We start from the raw sequence: 12096 nt of genomic DNA, 5'->3' as shown, positions 1-12096 counted from the left end.
AGTGAGACTTTAATTATTCTCATTTCAGCCAAACTTGGACAGCCCTATTTCTGCTGCTGCAACAGTGCCAACTCCACTTGTGCAGCTTGAATGCTCTGGATCTCAGAGAGCTTGCATTGGCTGCTCGCCTATAAACATAAAAACATACACTGAAGATGTGCCACTAGATGAATACCCATTACCGCTGAGCAGTGGCAAAGTTCATGGGAGACACAGAGTATTCAAGTGATTTCATTGTTTCATCATTTCAGAATAAGCGATAGATAAACTTTATACGTGGACAAGTTATTTCTCTTACAAAGCCTTTAAACACACATGCCTGATCCTGAGAGGCATGGACATGAGTTTCGTATAATTTTTGGTGGTGCCCAGAACGGGTCCAAGTCTGCCCTCCCCCACCTGCCTTGTAAGCCGAGATATATAACTTTAACCCTAACATATCAACTTTAAAATGTTACATTCTGCTTAATGGGTCAGATCCTCAGCTGATGTAAATCAATGGAACTCCATCAAAATCAATGATGCTATGCCAATTTACAGCTGTTTAGGATCTGGCTCGTTATCCCTATCCGTTCATTGATTAATTTAGCTGAACTCTTCAAATGTCTGAACTAAAGTGTCTAGAGGTTTTTTGTGTATATGGTACGGCAGATTAAGCTGCTTCTTGGTTTTGTTACTTCATTGCTCCAATGTTTCCATTCTCTAACCTGCCCCGAAGAATTCCCTGCCCCCAAGGAACATCTGTTTCTTAAATCTCCACTAGACCATAGGGAAGAGGTCTTATCTGTCTAATATACAGGAAAGGTGGTGGTTTTAATAAATGTTTCCATTTTATTTTTTGCACGCTTCTGCTGTTACATTCAACACTGCGTTCACTCCTGTACAGCCGTCCTGTTTAGCAGCACCTTCTAGTTTCCAATGTACAGTTGGAAATCTGTTAAATGTCATGCAAAATGACTTTCATCAGGTTTTAAAACACAGTTTAAATCACAGTTTGGGCCCAGTCCCTCTCCCTTTGAGCACAATGGGAAAACTCTCACTAACAGGTTCCACAGCAAGATCTACGTTTGCAGGTTCCTGTTTGTTCTGTGTCTGCCTCTCAGCTTTTCTCATTTTAATCCCCAAACCCCTCATGTTCCACACAAGTTTGGTGTCCCCAGGGCCAGCAGCAGAGCCCTGGGCAGTAGCCAGGACCCACGGGCATTGGGCCAGCAGCAGAGCCCCAAACATTAGTGGAGCTGGGCCCACATTCTTGAATATTGGTGGCGCACAGGCACCATGGGCCCATATAAAACTCGCTGCCTATGCTGAGAGGTGCTGAGCATTGAAGTTAGTGGGTGGTGTGAGAACACAATAAGGAAGCAGGCTGTAATTTTATTTCAATACAAGTCTTTGCTACAGCTAGCAGTAAATATTTGCAGGTTACCTGGCTCTTTCCTCACAGGGCAGCTAGCCCAGATTTTCAGGCACACCACTACTGGAAAAGGAGCTGAAACAGAGACCTGGGCAGAGGCAAACAGTTTCTGATGAAATGAGAGGCTAAGTTGAATAAGTGCATTCAGAATTGTAGATGCAGTGGCTAAGAAGCAAATACCCTGAAACTGCTGGTGTGACCATCTCAGGGTGAGTTTCATGTTGAGATTTTGCCTTCCTTCAGAAAAGGAAACTCTAATAGGTATGAACCCATGAAAAACAAAACTGGAAAAACAGATTCATGCATGAAACTCTGAAACAAAGGTGTTCGGTTTCACCTAGCCCTTGTGCATTGCTCACAAGGCAATGGACAGATCCAGGACATCCGCTATATTATATAACCCAGATGCTGAGTTGACTGAAGTCTCAACAAGTTTTCTTGACACTGTTCAACTCCTAATTTTGCCACCCAAAACAGACAAAGGTTCAGTTATGGCAAGCATAGGCCGCGACTCCATGGGTGCTCCAGGGCTGGAGCACCCACGGGGAAAAATTAGTGGTTGCTCTGCACCCGCTGGCAGCCAAGCTCCCCTCTCCGCCTCCTCCCCTGAGCGCGGTGCGTCCCTGCTTCTCTGCCTACCACCCAGTGCTTGCCACTGCAAAACAGCTGTTTCATAGCATAACAAGCTCCAGGAGGGAAGGGGGAGGAATGGGTACGTGGCGTGCTCAGGGGAGGAGGCAGTGAAGAGGTGGGGCTGGGGCGGGGACTTTGGGATTGGGGTTGGAATGGGGCAGGGCAGGGACAGGAGGGGGCGGAGTAGGGGTGGAGTCGGGGCAGGAGGGGGCTGAAGGGAGTCGAGCACCCACTGGAACCAGCAGAAGTCAGCACCTATGATGGCAAGTGAGTAAAGCATGACTCTGGAGCCTGTGTGCTCCAGCTCCCACCAGCTGAGCACCTACCACCTGGTGCAGATCAGCCTTGGAATTGACTCCACACTGGAATTGGCCAGTCTAGAGATGCAGTGATCAAATGGGGTTACATCACTGGCCCCAATACCTGTGACTATAGCAGAGCACTTCAAAATATGAAGCATCTCCTGGTATGCCAGATGCTTGAGTATGGATGGTCTTCCACTGACCTGGCAGAGTGCAATGACCTGGCAATCGCATATGCATGGAGGTGGCAGGAAGCATTCTGAGGACATGACAAGGAGACAACCCTCTGTATGATCCATAAAATCATCTTTGGATTCTTTCATTCCATTCAAAACTGAGCACAACTTGATTACAAACACTCATAAGGGTTATACATTTTTCTGAGTGGTAGCTGTGTTAGTCTGTATCAGCAAAACCAATGAGGAGTACTTGTGGCACCTTAGAGACACAAGTACGCCTGATTCTTTTTGATAATTTTTTCTGTTACCTGTAACTTATGATTGAACATTGCAGAATTTCTAAACTAAAAGCTGTGAACTTCTGAGGAAGAAAAGCCTCTAGACCAAAATGAATTCAGGTATATTATGATTTCAAAAGTCCCCCACAACTACTGTGCCATAAATATCAGCCTACGGGGACGAGATGAGCCAACCTGCAGAACTGGGATCCAGATTTCTATGTGCCTCCCATCCAAGCTCAGCAGCATTCAGTGTAGGATTTTGGATCTGGCCTATCTTTAGTTATTAACCTTTAAAAATAAAACCGTTGAAAGAGGTTCAAGAGAGCTTGAGTATGATTTACAACCATTAAAAGCATGTCATTTTAGAGTTAAGGAAAATACTTCAGACTTACTTTGTCCTGTAACATTAAAATCCACAAAATGAGGTGCTACTTGCATTCTACATGATTGTTCTGGACTCTGTCCGGACACAAATTGAGGACTCCAAGACTGGAATATGGGATCGAATATTTAATTTGTTCAGCATTTGCTTTGATGCCAAGTTTAACAGTGAAAGGAAACATCTGAGGCTACATAAGAAATGCATCTATCTTACTTTCCACTTCTGTTCCTTAAATTATTTTCGGCTTTGGCTCCAAGAATTCGTGCAGGTCCTTTGAAACTAACATACTATAACTGAAGCATTAAAGGTTTCAGAGTAGCAGCCGTGTTAGTCTGTATCCGCAAAAAAAAAAGAAAAGGAATACTTGTGGCACCTTAGAGACTAACAAATTTATTTGAGCATAAGCTTTCATGAGCTACAGCTCACTTCGTCGGATGCATTCAGTGGAAAATACAGTGGGGAGATTTATATACACACACAGAGAACATGAAACAATGGGTTTTATCATACACACTGTAAGGAGAGTGATCACTTAAGATGAGCTATTACCAGCGAGGGGGGGGGGGGGGAAGGAAAAAGGGAGGAAGAAAACCTTTGGTGGTGATAATCAAGGTGGGCCATTTCCAGCAGTTGACAAGAACGTCTGAGGAACAATGGGGGGCGGGCGGGGGGGGAACAACATGGGGAAATAGTTTTACTTTGTGTAATGACCTATCCACTCCCAGTCTCTATTCAAGCCTAAGTTAAATTGTATCCAGTTTGCAAATTAATTCCAATTCAGCAGTCTCTCATTGGAGTCTGTTTCTGAAGGTTTTTTTTGTTGAAGGATAGCCACTCTCAGGTCTGTAATCGAGTGACCAGAGAGATTGAAGTGTTCTCCGACTGGTTTTTGAATGGAAAAACCATTCAAAAAGGTTTTCTTCCTCCCTTCTCCCCCTTTCCGCTGGTAATAGCTCATCTTAAAGTGATTACTCTCCTTACAGTGTGTATGATAAAACCCATTGTTTCATGTTCTCTGTGTGTGTGTGTGTGTGTGTGTATATAAATCTCCCCACTGTATTTTCCACTGAATGCATCCGATGAAGTGAGCTGTAGCTCATGAAAGCTTATGCTCAAATAAATTTGTTAGTCTCTAAGGTGCCACAAGTACTCCTTTTCTTGAAGAATTAAAATCCACCATGGCCTTGGTTTCTGCCATGAATAGCCTAGAAACAACCACTGCCCTAACATTCAGCTTCCGAACAAATCTAACCTAGGACTGTATGAAATGTAATTAGGGATCACTTCCATTTTCCAAATTAACAAACACAGGGGCATCCACCTTTCCATGTGCTATTTGGGTTCTGGTGAAGGAGCCCTAGCAACTGACTGCCTGTGCAGAGAAACTAGATAGAGGGACAAGGGGAGAAAGGAAATGTGGATAAAAGATTAAGAGAAAAGAGTAAGTACCTCTTTTCCATTCCCCCTAACCTGTCTTTTCATACAAGACCTGATCCAACACCCATTTGAAGTAATGGTGTCTTTCCATGGACTTAAATGAGCATTGGATCAGGCCTTTAGTTCCCCATTAGCTCTTTTACTTCTCAGCTCCCCTTCCTTCTTCTGACTTAAAAAGGTTTTTTTTTCCCCTTTCCTTATTTCTTTTTTTCTTCCCACATCAATATTTTTCTGATTTAACTCCTGCCCACTTGCTTCTTTTCAGCTACAGTCTGTCCCTTAACACAAATACATTTTGTTTTACATTTAAATATTCAAATATTTAAATATTCAACCAAGCTTCATAAGAATCCTGAGAAGTTGCTTTAGAACAGAAGGCTGTTTTACAATGGAAAATAATGAGGGACAGACAAGGTAGGTGGCTCAGAGACAGATTCTAAGGCCAGAGGGATCATCTAGTCTGACCTCCTTTATATCACAGGCCACAGAACTTCCCCCAAATAATTATTTTAGAAAAACATCTCATCTGGATTTAAAAATTGTCACTGGGGGAGAATCCACCATGACCCTTGGTAAATAGTTCCAACGGTTAATTACTCTCACCGATAAAAATGTACACATTTCCAGTCTGAATTTGTCTTGGTTTCACTTCCAGCCATTGTATTGTGTTATACCAGTAGTTCTCAAACTTTTGTACTGATGGCTCCTTTCACATAGCAAGCCTCTGAGTGTGACCCCCCCCCTTAAAAATTAAAAACACTTTTTAATATGTTTAATCCCATTATAAATGCTGGATGCAAAGAGGGGTTGGGGCGGAGGCTGACAGCTCCTGACCCCCATGTAATAACCTTGTGACCCCCTGAGGGGTTCCAACCCCCAGTTTGAGAACCCCTGTGTTGTACCTTTGTCTGCTAGATTGAAGAGCCCATTACTAAATATTTGTTCCTGATGTACATACTTATAGATTAACAAAGAGAAGGTTAAGGGGAGACTTTGTAACAAACTAAATAGATTGAGCTCTTTGTATTTATCATCACTATATATCATATTTTCTAGTTCTTTAATAATTTTTGTGGCTCTTTTCTGAACCCTCTCCAATTTATCTACATCTTTCTTGATGTGGGCATCAGAGTTGGACACAGTATTCCAGCAACGATTACCACAATGCCAAACAGAGGAAAAATAACTCCTCTACTCCTACTTGAGAGTCCCCTGTTTATGCATCTTTTATGTTCTGGGGTGCAATGCACCCCATAAGTTGTCACCACTTATGCTGCACTCTTGGGTGCCATAAAATGCTTTACTGCTGTAACTTCCTGCCTGGGACTTTCAGTCAGCAACAAGTAAGCAGGTCACACACTGACTGTGCATAACTGCAGCCCTGGTCCAGCAACTCTGACCCTGCATCCTACTAGAAACACACCAGTCACACTACCAGGTCTCTGTATCCTATCCCTATCCTCCACGTATCTACCACTCCTTCCAGTTTAGTGTCATCTGCAAAATTTGATGACGTGCAATCCACTCCATCCTCCAGATCATTAATGAAGATATTGAACAAAACCAGCCCCAGGACCAACCCTTGGGGCACTCCACTTGATACTGGCTGCCAACTAGACATGGAGCCATTGATCACTACCCGTTGAGCCCGATGATCTAGCCAGCTTTCTATCCACCCTTATAGTCCATTCATCCAGCCCATACTTCTTTAACTTTCTGGCAAGAATACTGTGGGAGACCATGTCAAAAGCTTTTTTAAAGTCAAGGAATAACACATCTACTGCTTTCCCCTCATCCACAGAGCCAGTTATCTCGTCATAGAAGGCAGTTAGATTAGTCAGGCATAACTTGCCCTTGGTGAATCCAAGCTGACTGTTCCTGATCACTTTCCTCTCCAAGTGCTTCAGAATCGATTCCTTGAGGACCTGCTCCATGATTTTTCCAGGGACTGAGGTGAGGCTGACTGGCTTGTAGTTCCCCGGATCCTCCGCCTCCCCTTTTTTAAAGGTGGGCACTACATCAGCCTTTTTCCAGTCATCCGGTACCTCCCCCAATCGCCAAGAGTTTTCAAAGATAATGGCCAATGGCTCTGCAATCACATCCGCCAACTCCTTTAGCACTCTCGGGTGCAGCGCATCTGGCCCCATGGACTTGTGCTCGTCCAGCTTTTCTAAATAGTCCCGAATCACTTCTTTCTCCACAGAAGGCTGGTCACCTCCTCCCCATGCTGTGCTGCCCAGTGCAGTAGTCTGGGAGCTGACCTTGTTTGTGAACAAGGAGGCATAAAAAGCATTGAGTATTTCAGCTTTTTCCACATGCTCTGTCACTAGGTTGCCTCCCCCATTCAGTAAGGGAACCACACTTTCCTTGACTTTCTTCTTGTTGCTAACATACCTGAAGAAAACCTTCTTGTTACTCTTAACATCTCTTGCTAGCTGCAACTCTAAGTGTGATTTGTCCTTCCTGATTTCACTCCTGCATACCTGAGCAATATTTTTATACTATTCCCTGGTCATTTGTCCAATCTTACACTTCTTGTAAGCTTCTTTTTTGTGTTTAAGATCAGAACACATTGCTTAGTAGCAGTAAGACATAGATTAAGTGATGCCAGGTAAAAGGAATAAAGTTAGAAAGTGGTACAAGCAAATAAAAGTGAAAACATGCATCTAAAAGTCTAAAACTTAATCTAGCAAAGTACAGGTTTTGTTCAATATGGTTTCTCTCACCAGTCATTCTTCTTCCCAGCCATGGCTGACTTTCCCTCAGTCAGGACCTTCCACAGAAGTACAAAATGCTAGTTCCCCTTGTCGTCTTAGATGAAAAATCTTTACCTAAGCAGGTTTCTCACCTGTATTCAGTTTCTAGAGACTTCAAATTCCCCACACTACCCCTTAGTTGAAAGGCCCATCTTTCTCAGCTTGCAAGAGTTCTGTTCCTTTGTGTCTGTCTAGTGATGGGTGGCAAAGACGAGGTCTTTTCTGAAAGATAACAACACACTGGTGATTAATGTCATTGTGAAATTATGTATTATTTCTATATGGGAAAACATAGATACTTAATGATATTATGCTTTAAAATCTGACACCCAACTGGGAAGAAACAGACAAAAGGCAACCCCAAAGAGTAGTTCTTTCATTTACTGGACATATTTAATTAATGTCATACATATGTGAAAGATTAATTTCTATCCATAATCCATTTTAAAATTTGTGTAAAAACAGTTCAGTAGAAAGGTAGATCAATTTGATATTACAAGTATGGATTTAAAAATAATTATTTAACTTTTATGGCTATTAGTATAAATTAGTGTTTGGCTCATAAGAATGTGTAAACATTAAAATATATTTTTTTATAAATAAATGTATGACTTTTTTCAAGGCAAACAAAATGAATCCCTTAGTTAGTATCTAGAGTTAATGAAAAAAAGTGACAAGGTATGGGTTTTGTTTTTTTATTTTACAAAAAAAAAATTCAGAATTTTGACTAGTTCTATTAAGAGCTTTCAGTACAATTTCTTTAACTACTACAAAATTAGAGGAACAGTGGTTTTTGCAGGGGGAGGGGAAATGAGAGAAACATACGGGCCTATTGGTGGTTTAATACTGTGGCAGCAGCTCGTCAGCCCTGACGTACTCACTATACAACACACTATTTCATAATCTATATCTAAAAGATGTCATTTAAGATATTGGAAAACTAATAATTCACTGATCATTAATATTCTTGCATTAGCTATATATGAGTTGTGTTCAAAGTTGTGAATGTGTGCTAGAATTATGTTCTTAAAATACGTGTGGGAGACAATGCACAAGTCTTGTCTGCCTTAGACAAAGGAATGTGTATTCATTTGTCTGACCAGCCTGGGCATCAGGCAGAGAAAATGAAGGTACATTTATGTAAAAGGTAACCAAAGCCATCAACCTTGCAAGTGGAGAAGACAGCCTCTTGTGGGATCTGAACCTCCAGTGACAAGCAACTGAATCAACTGATTGTATATAATATTACTGTATTATAAAAGTGTCTCAATTAGGATTTTTTATGAAAGTTAATAACACACTGGTGATTGATATCATTGTGAAATGTGTATATTAACACTACTTGAGGAATTAGGTATACTTATTGATATTCTGCTTTAAAGTCTGTGACTAAACACAGGAAGAAACTGGTTATTCCCCCCAGACAGGAGGGAAGGTAGCTATCTATCTATCTCCAGTGAAATTAAGCAAGGTGTGACCAAAAACAATGGAAGCCCTATTTACATACAAATCATCAGGAGAATGGGAATCCCACAGAAAGTGAAGAACAACATGACATCATCCTGAGTCTGGGGACAAAACAGTGGGTTTCAGAAGATACAAGGAAGGAGAAGAAGCCATTTTGGCATCCATCACTGGACAGACAAGAGGCCACAGCTCCTGAAAACCGAAAAAGATGGTTTAACCCAGGGGGTTGAAGTCTCTGGGAACTGACTATGAGTGAAAAACTTGCCTAGGCAAATATATTTTATCTAGGAAGACAAGAGAAACCAAAACCTTTACTTCTGTGGAAGGTCATACTGAGAGAAAGTCAGCCATGGCTTGGAAAGAAAAGGATTAGTAAGAAATCTAGCTTGAACCCAGGCTGTAGCTTGTTAAGTCTTAGTCACTAGAAAGCATATTTTACTTTTATCTGCTTGTAACCATTTGTCTTTATCCCTTGCACTTGAACTTACTTAAAACCTTTCTCTTTTTGTTAATTAACTTGTTTTACTTTTAATCTAATCCAACACAGTGATGTGTTTTAACAGAAGAGATTCTTAACTCCAGTTAAAATAGTAAACAGTGCTTTTGTGTATTTAAAGGAACAACTAACTTGATTATTTCTCTGAATGTTCCAGGAGAGGGCTAGACACCTCAGAGCAGAAGGTTTGGGGGAAATTCAGGACTAGGAGTGCATTAGGATCACCCTCCAAGGCTGGTAGAGACCAGGGTGAGGCAGGTTGCTGGGGTCAAAGCACTGAACCAGGGCTGCACAGCACACACACACACACACTTAAGAAACTGCATGCTTGTCTGTTGGCTATTGGTGTCTGGGCTGTAAGCCACATCAACAGAACATATAAGGCACCAAGGGCTACAGGGAAGGTGGAGACAACTTCTCACTGGTCTGGGTTGAACTGTAGAATGTGACAGTGTGCAATGCTGACTTGCAACAAGAGTACTGTGGATAAAATACATACCCATGTGCCACCATTGGGGCACCTCTTTTTGACTGTGATTGAGGATTAGCACCATTCAGGTCTGATACCTTGTGAAGGAACACATCCTCTTCCTGGTATGAAGGAGGCTAACAAGCTCCTCTAGGTCTGTTCCTGGCTAACGAGGCACACCTGTAAGGCTTGCTCAGCCTGGAGGGAGAGGAGCTTAAAAGGGGGAAACTTACCCCAGGAAGAAGTGGTGAATATGAAGAAGGTTGCTATGCTTGTGACTGCTGGGAACAGAGTGAGTCCAACTGAGGAGGAGACAGCTGGGGGGCACACCACACTCAACACCACCCTGACCTAGGATAGAACAACACACCCCAGGAAGAGAGGTAGAATGTAAACCCCATAAAAGGGCAATAGACTCTGTTAGACTGAATCCTTAGAGCTAACTCTCTAGGGGCTGCCTGAAAGACTGGTCCTTGTTCCAGCTGGATCTTCCCTCTCTTGCAAAGAGGAAGGAGGAGCAAGAGCCAAACCCTGTCCTGTAGGTGGTAGTCCATACAGAGATCCCATCCAAAGACTGCCAACTGGGGAAGAAAGGGTGGAGGGCAAATGAAGAACAGTGGGAACTGGGGGGAGGACAGGCATCCAGGGAGCCCATAATCCCCACGTCCCCCTTCTGACAGTTGGTCATACTGCATTCCCCCTTGCTCTCCAGGATTTATTGTGCTCCATCTTTGCAACTTAGCCCTTCAGCCTGCTCACTGTATAGTCCTCCCTTCCAGGGTAGGAGAATCCCACTGGTCAGCTGTCCATATGATGTTCCAGACAGTCTTCCACTCCCATGCCAGATCCTGTACCAATTTCCTAGCAACTGGTGGGGGAACTTGGGTCAGCCCACTACTCTGGGTTCCAGCTGTGGACCCTATGCCCAATGATTACAGTCAGTTTGCTCTCAGATCCTGTTGCTATTTCCCTGGACTCCTTCCTATACCCATCTCTATCTCCTTCCCCCCCCCCCTCAGTTTACCAGCCCAAACTTCCTCTTCCCAGGGAGTAATTGTAGACTACCTCCTCTTTTTGACTTCTTGCCAGACTCTGTAGTCCCATACAAACCTCACTTCTCCCAGGGAGTGACAACAGACTACTTACCCTGCAGCCCTCTTCTGTTCTCCGCTTCATCCCTTTACACCAGCCCCGCTCTGCTCCTTCCTAGCTGAACTTCCTCTTCCATTAGGCTTTGTTGAGCCACGATTCTCCTCCAGGTGCAGAATATAAGGTTAATTGACCTAATTTAACCAGCTCTGCCTTGTGTGGGGTGGATATGCCATTACACAATAAACAAAATATTTACTCAAAAATCATTTGGGGGCTAAGTGATTCCAAACCACTATTTACATAAATACTTTAAATCAAGAGCTCACATATGTAGATTTTCATGTAAACATAGAATATCAGCTGGAAGTGCAGGAACAGTGCATTAGTTCAGTCAGAACACAGGTGTTTTGTCGGAGCTGATGTTATGCAAGATAACTACATTTCTTTTTCACTAATCAAATATTTGCTTCTAAAGAGCATTTACGGCAACAAATAAAACCACTTTGATGGCCTAATGCCATGTCAATTGGACAAATGAACATCTATCAAGTGATCTATGTTTCCAACATTTCTGAAAACACCCTGCACTCGGGGGGGGGGGGGGGGGGGACAAGATGGCACAGGAGAAATCTTGACATGAACGTGAAAGGTGTAGAACACCTCCTACTGGGGCTATGAGAGACCTCAAACCTGAACCCAATGGGTTCTGAGGGGTCTCAGCACCACCAGGAAGTGTTCAGCCCCTTGTGGGATTGGGTTTATAATTTCCACCCACTGCCCGTTCATGCCATTCATTAAAGGCCTAATTCAAACCCCATTGAAATTAATGGTAAGACTCCCACTGACTTCTCTGGTCTTTGGATTAGAACCTGAAGTATGTGCTACGGTTGCTCCTCTTAGAACTAAATAAAGTTTGAGAATGGGGGTTGTTAGCAACTTGCTTGCATTTCAGTTAGGGAATAAATCTATGCTTCCTTGTATGGAATCATTGTACTGTACTTTATGCTGCATTTAGATTGCAATTCTATTTCTTTGTACAAGATCTTAAATTGTGTCATGAAATATTTACTAGTTGACTGCAAACACACTAATCATAGAGATGCGTTATTTTACAAATCTCAAGACTACTTTGGATTAGGCATAATTGGATGGTTCTAGAAAAAAGTAATGCTTTTACAATGATAGCTA

At 42.6% G+C, this 12096-nt stretch overlaps 1 long non-coding RNA gene across 2 annotated transcripts; it reads right to left on the bottom strand.

The window, feature by feature from the left end:
- Positions 1-686: 686 nt before the first annotated feature.
- LOC122458670 lies at positions 687-11060 on the bottom strand. Of its 2 annotated transcripts, XR_006278833.1 has the most exons (4): positions 10963-11019; positions 10050-10167; positions 1427-1502; positions 687-934 (listed from the first exon to the last, which is right to left on the bottom strand). It is a non-coding gene; the product is annotated as an uncharacterized LOC122458670 (long non-coding RNA). The 2 variants fall into 2 exon arrangements; XR_006278822.1 differs by lacking the exon at positions 10050-10167 and having other exon boundaries at positions 10963-11060.
- Positions 11061-12096: the final 1036 nt, after the last annotated feature.

The sequence above is a fragment of the Dermochelys coriacea genome, chromosome 1, assembly GCF_009764565.3.
Source record: "Dermochelys coriacea isolate rDerCor1 chromosome 1, rDerCor1.pri.v4, whole genome shotgun sequence".
Classification (NCBI taxonomy): domain Eukaryota; kingdom Metazoa; phylum Chordata; order Testudines; family Dermochelyidae; genus Dermochelys; species Dermochelys coriacea.
The sequence above is the reverse complement of the archived record's forward strand: the minus strand, read 5'-3'. Positions and strand labels throughout refer to the sequence as shown.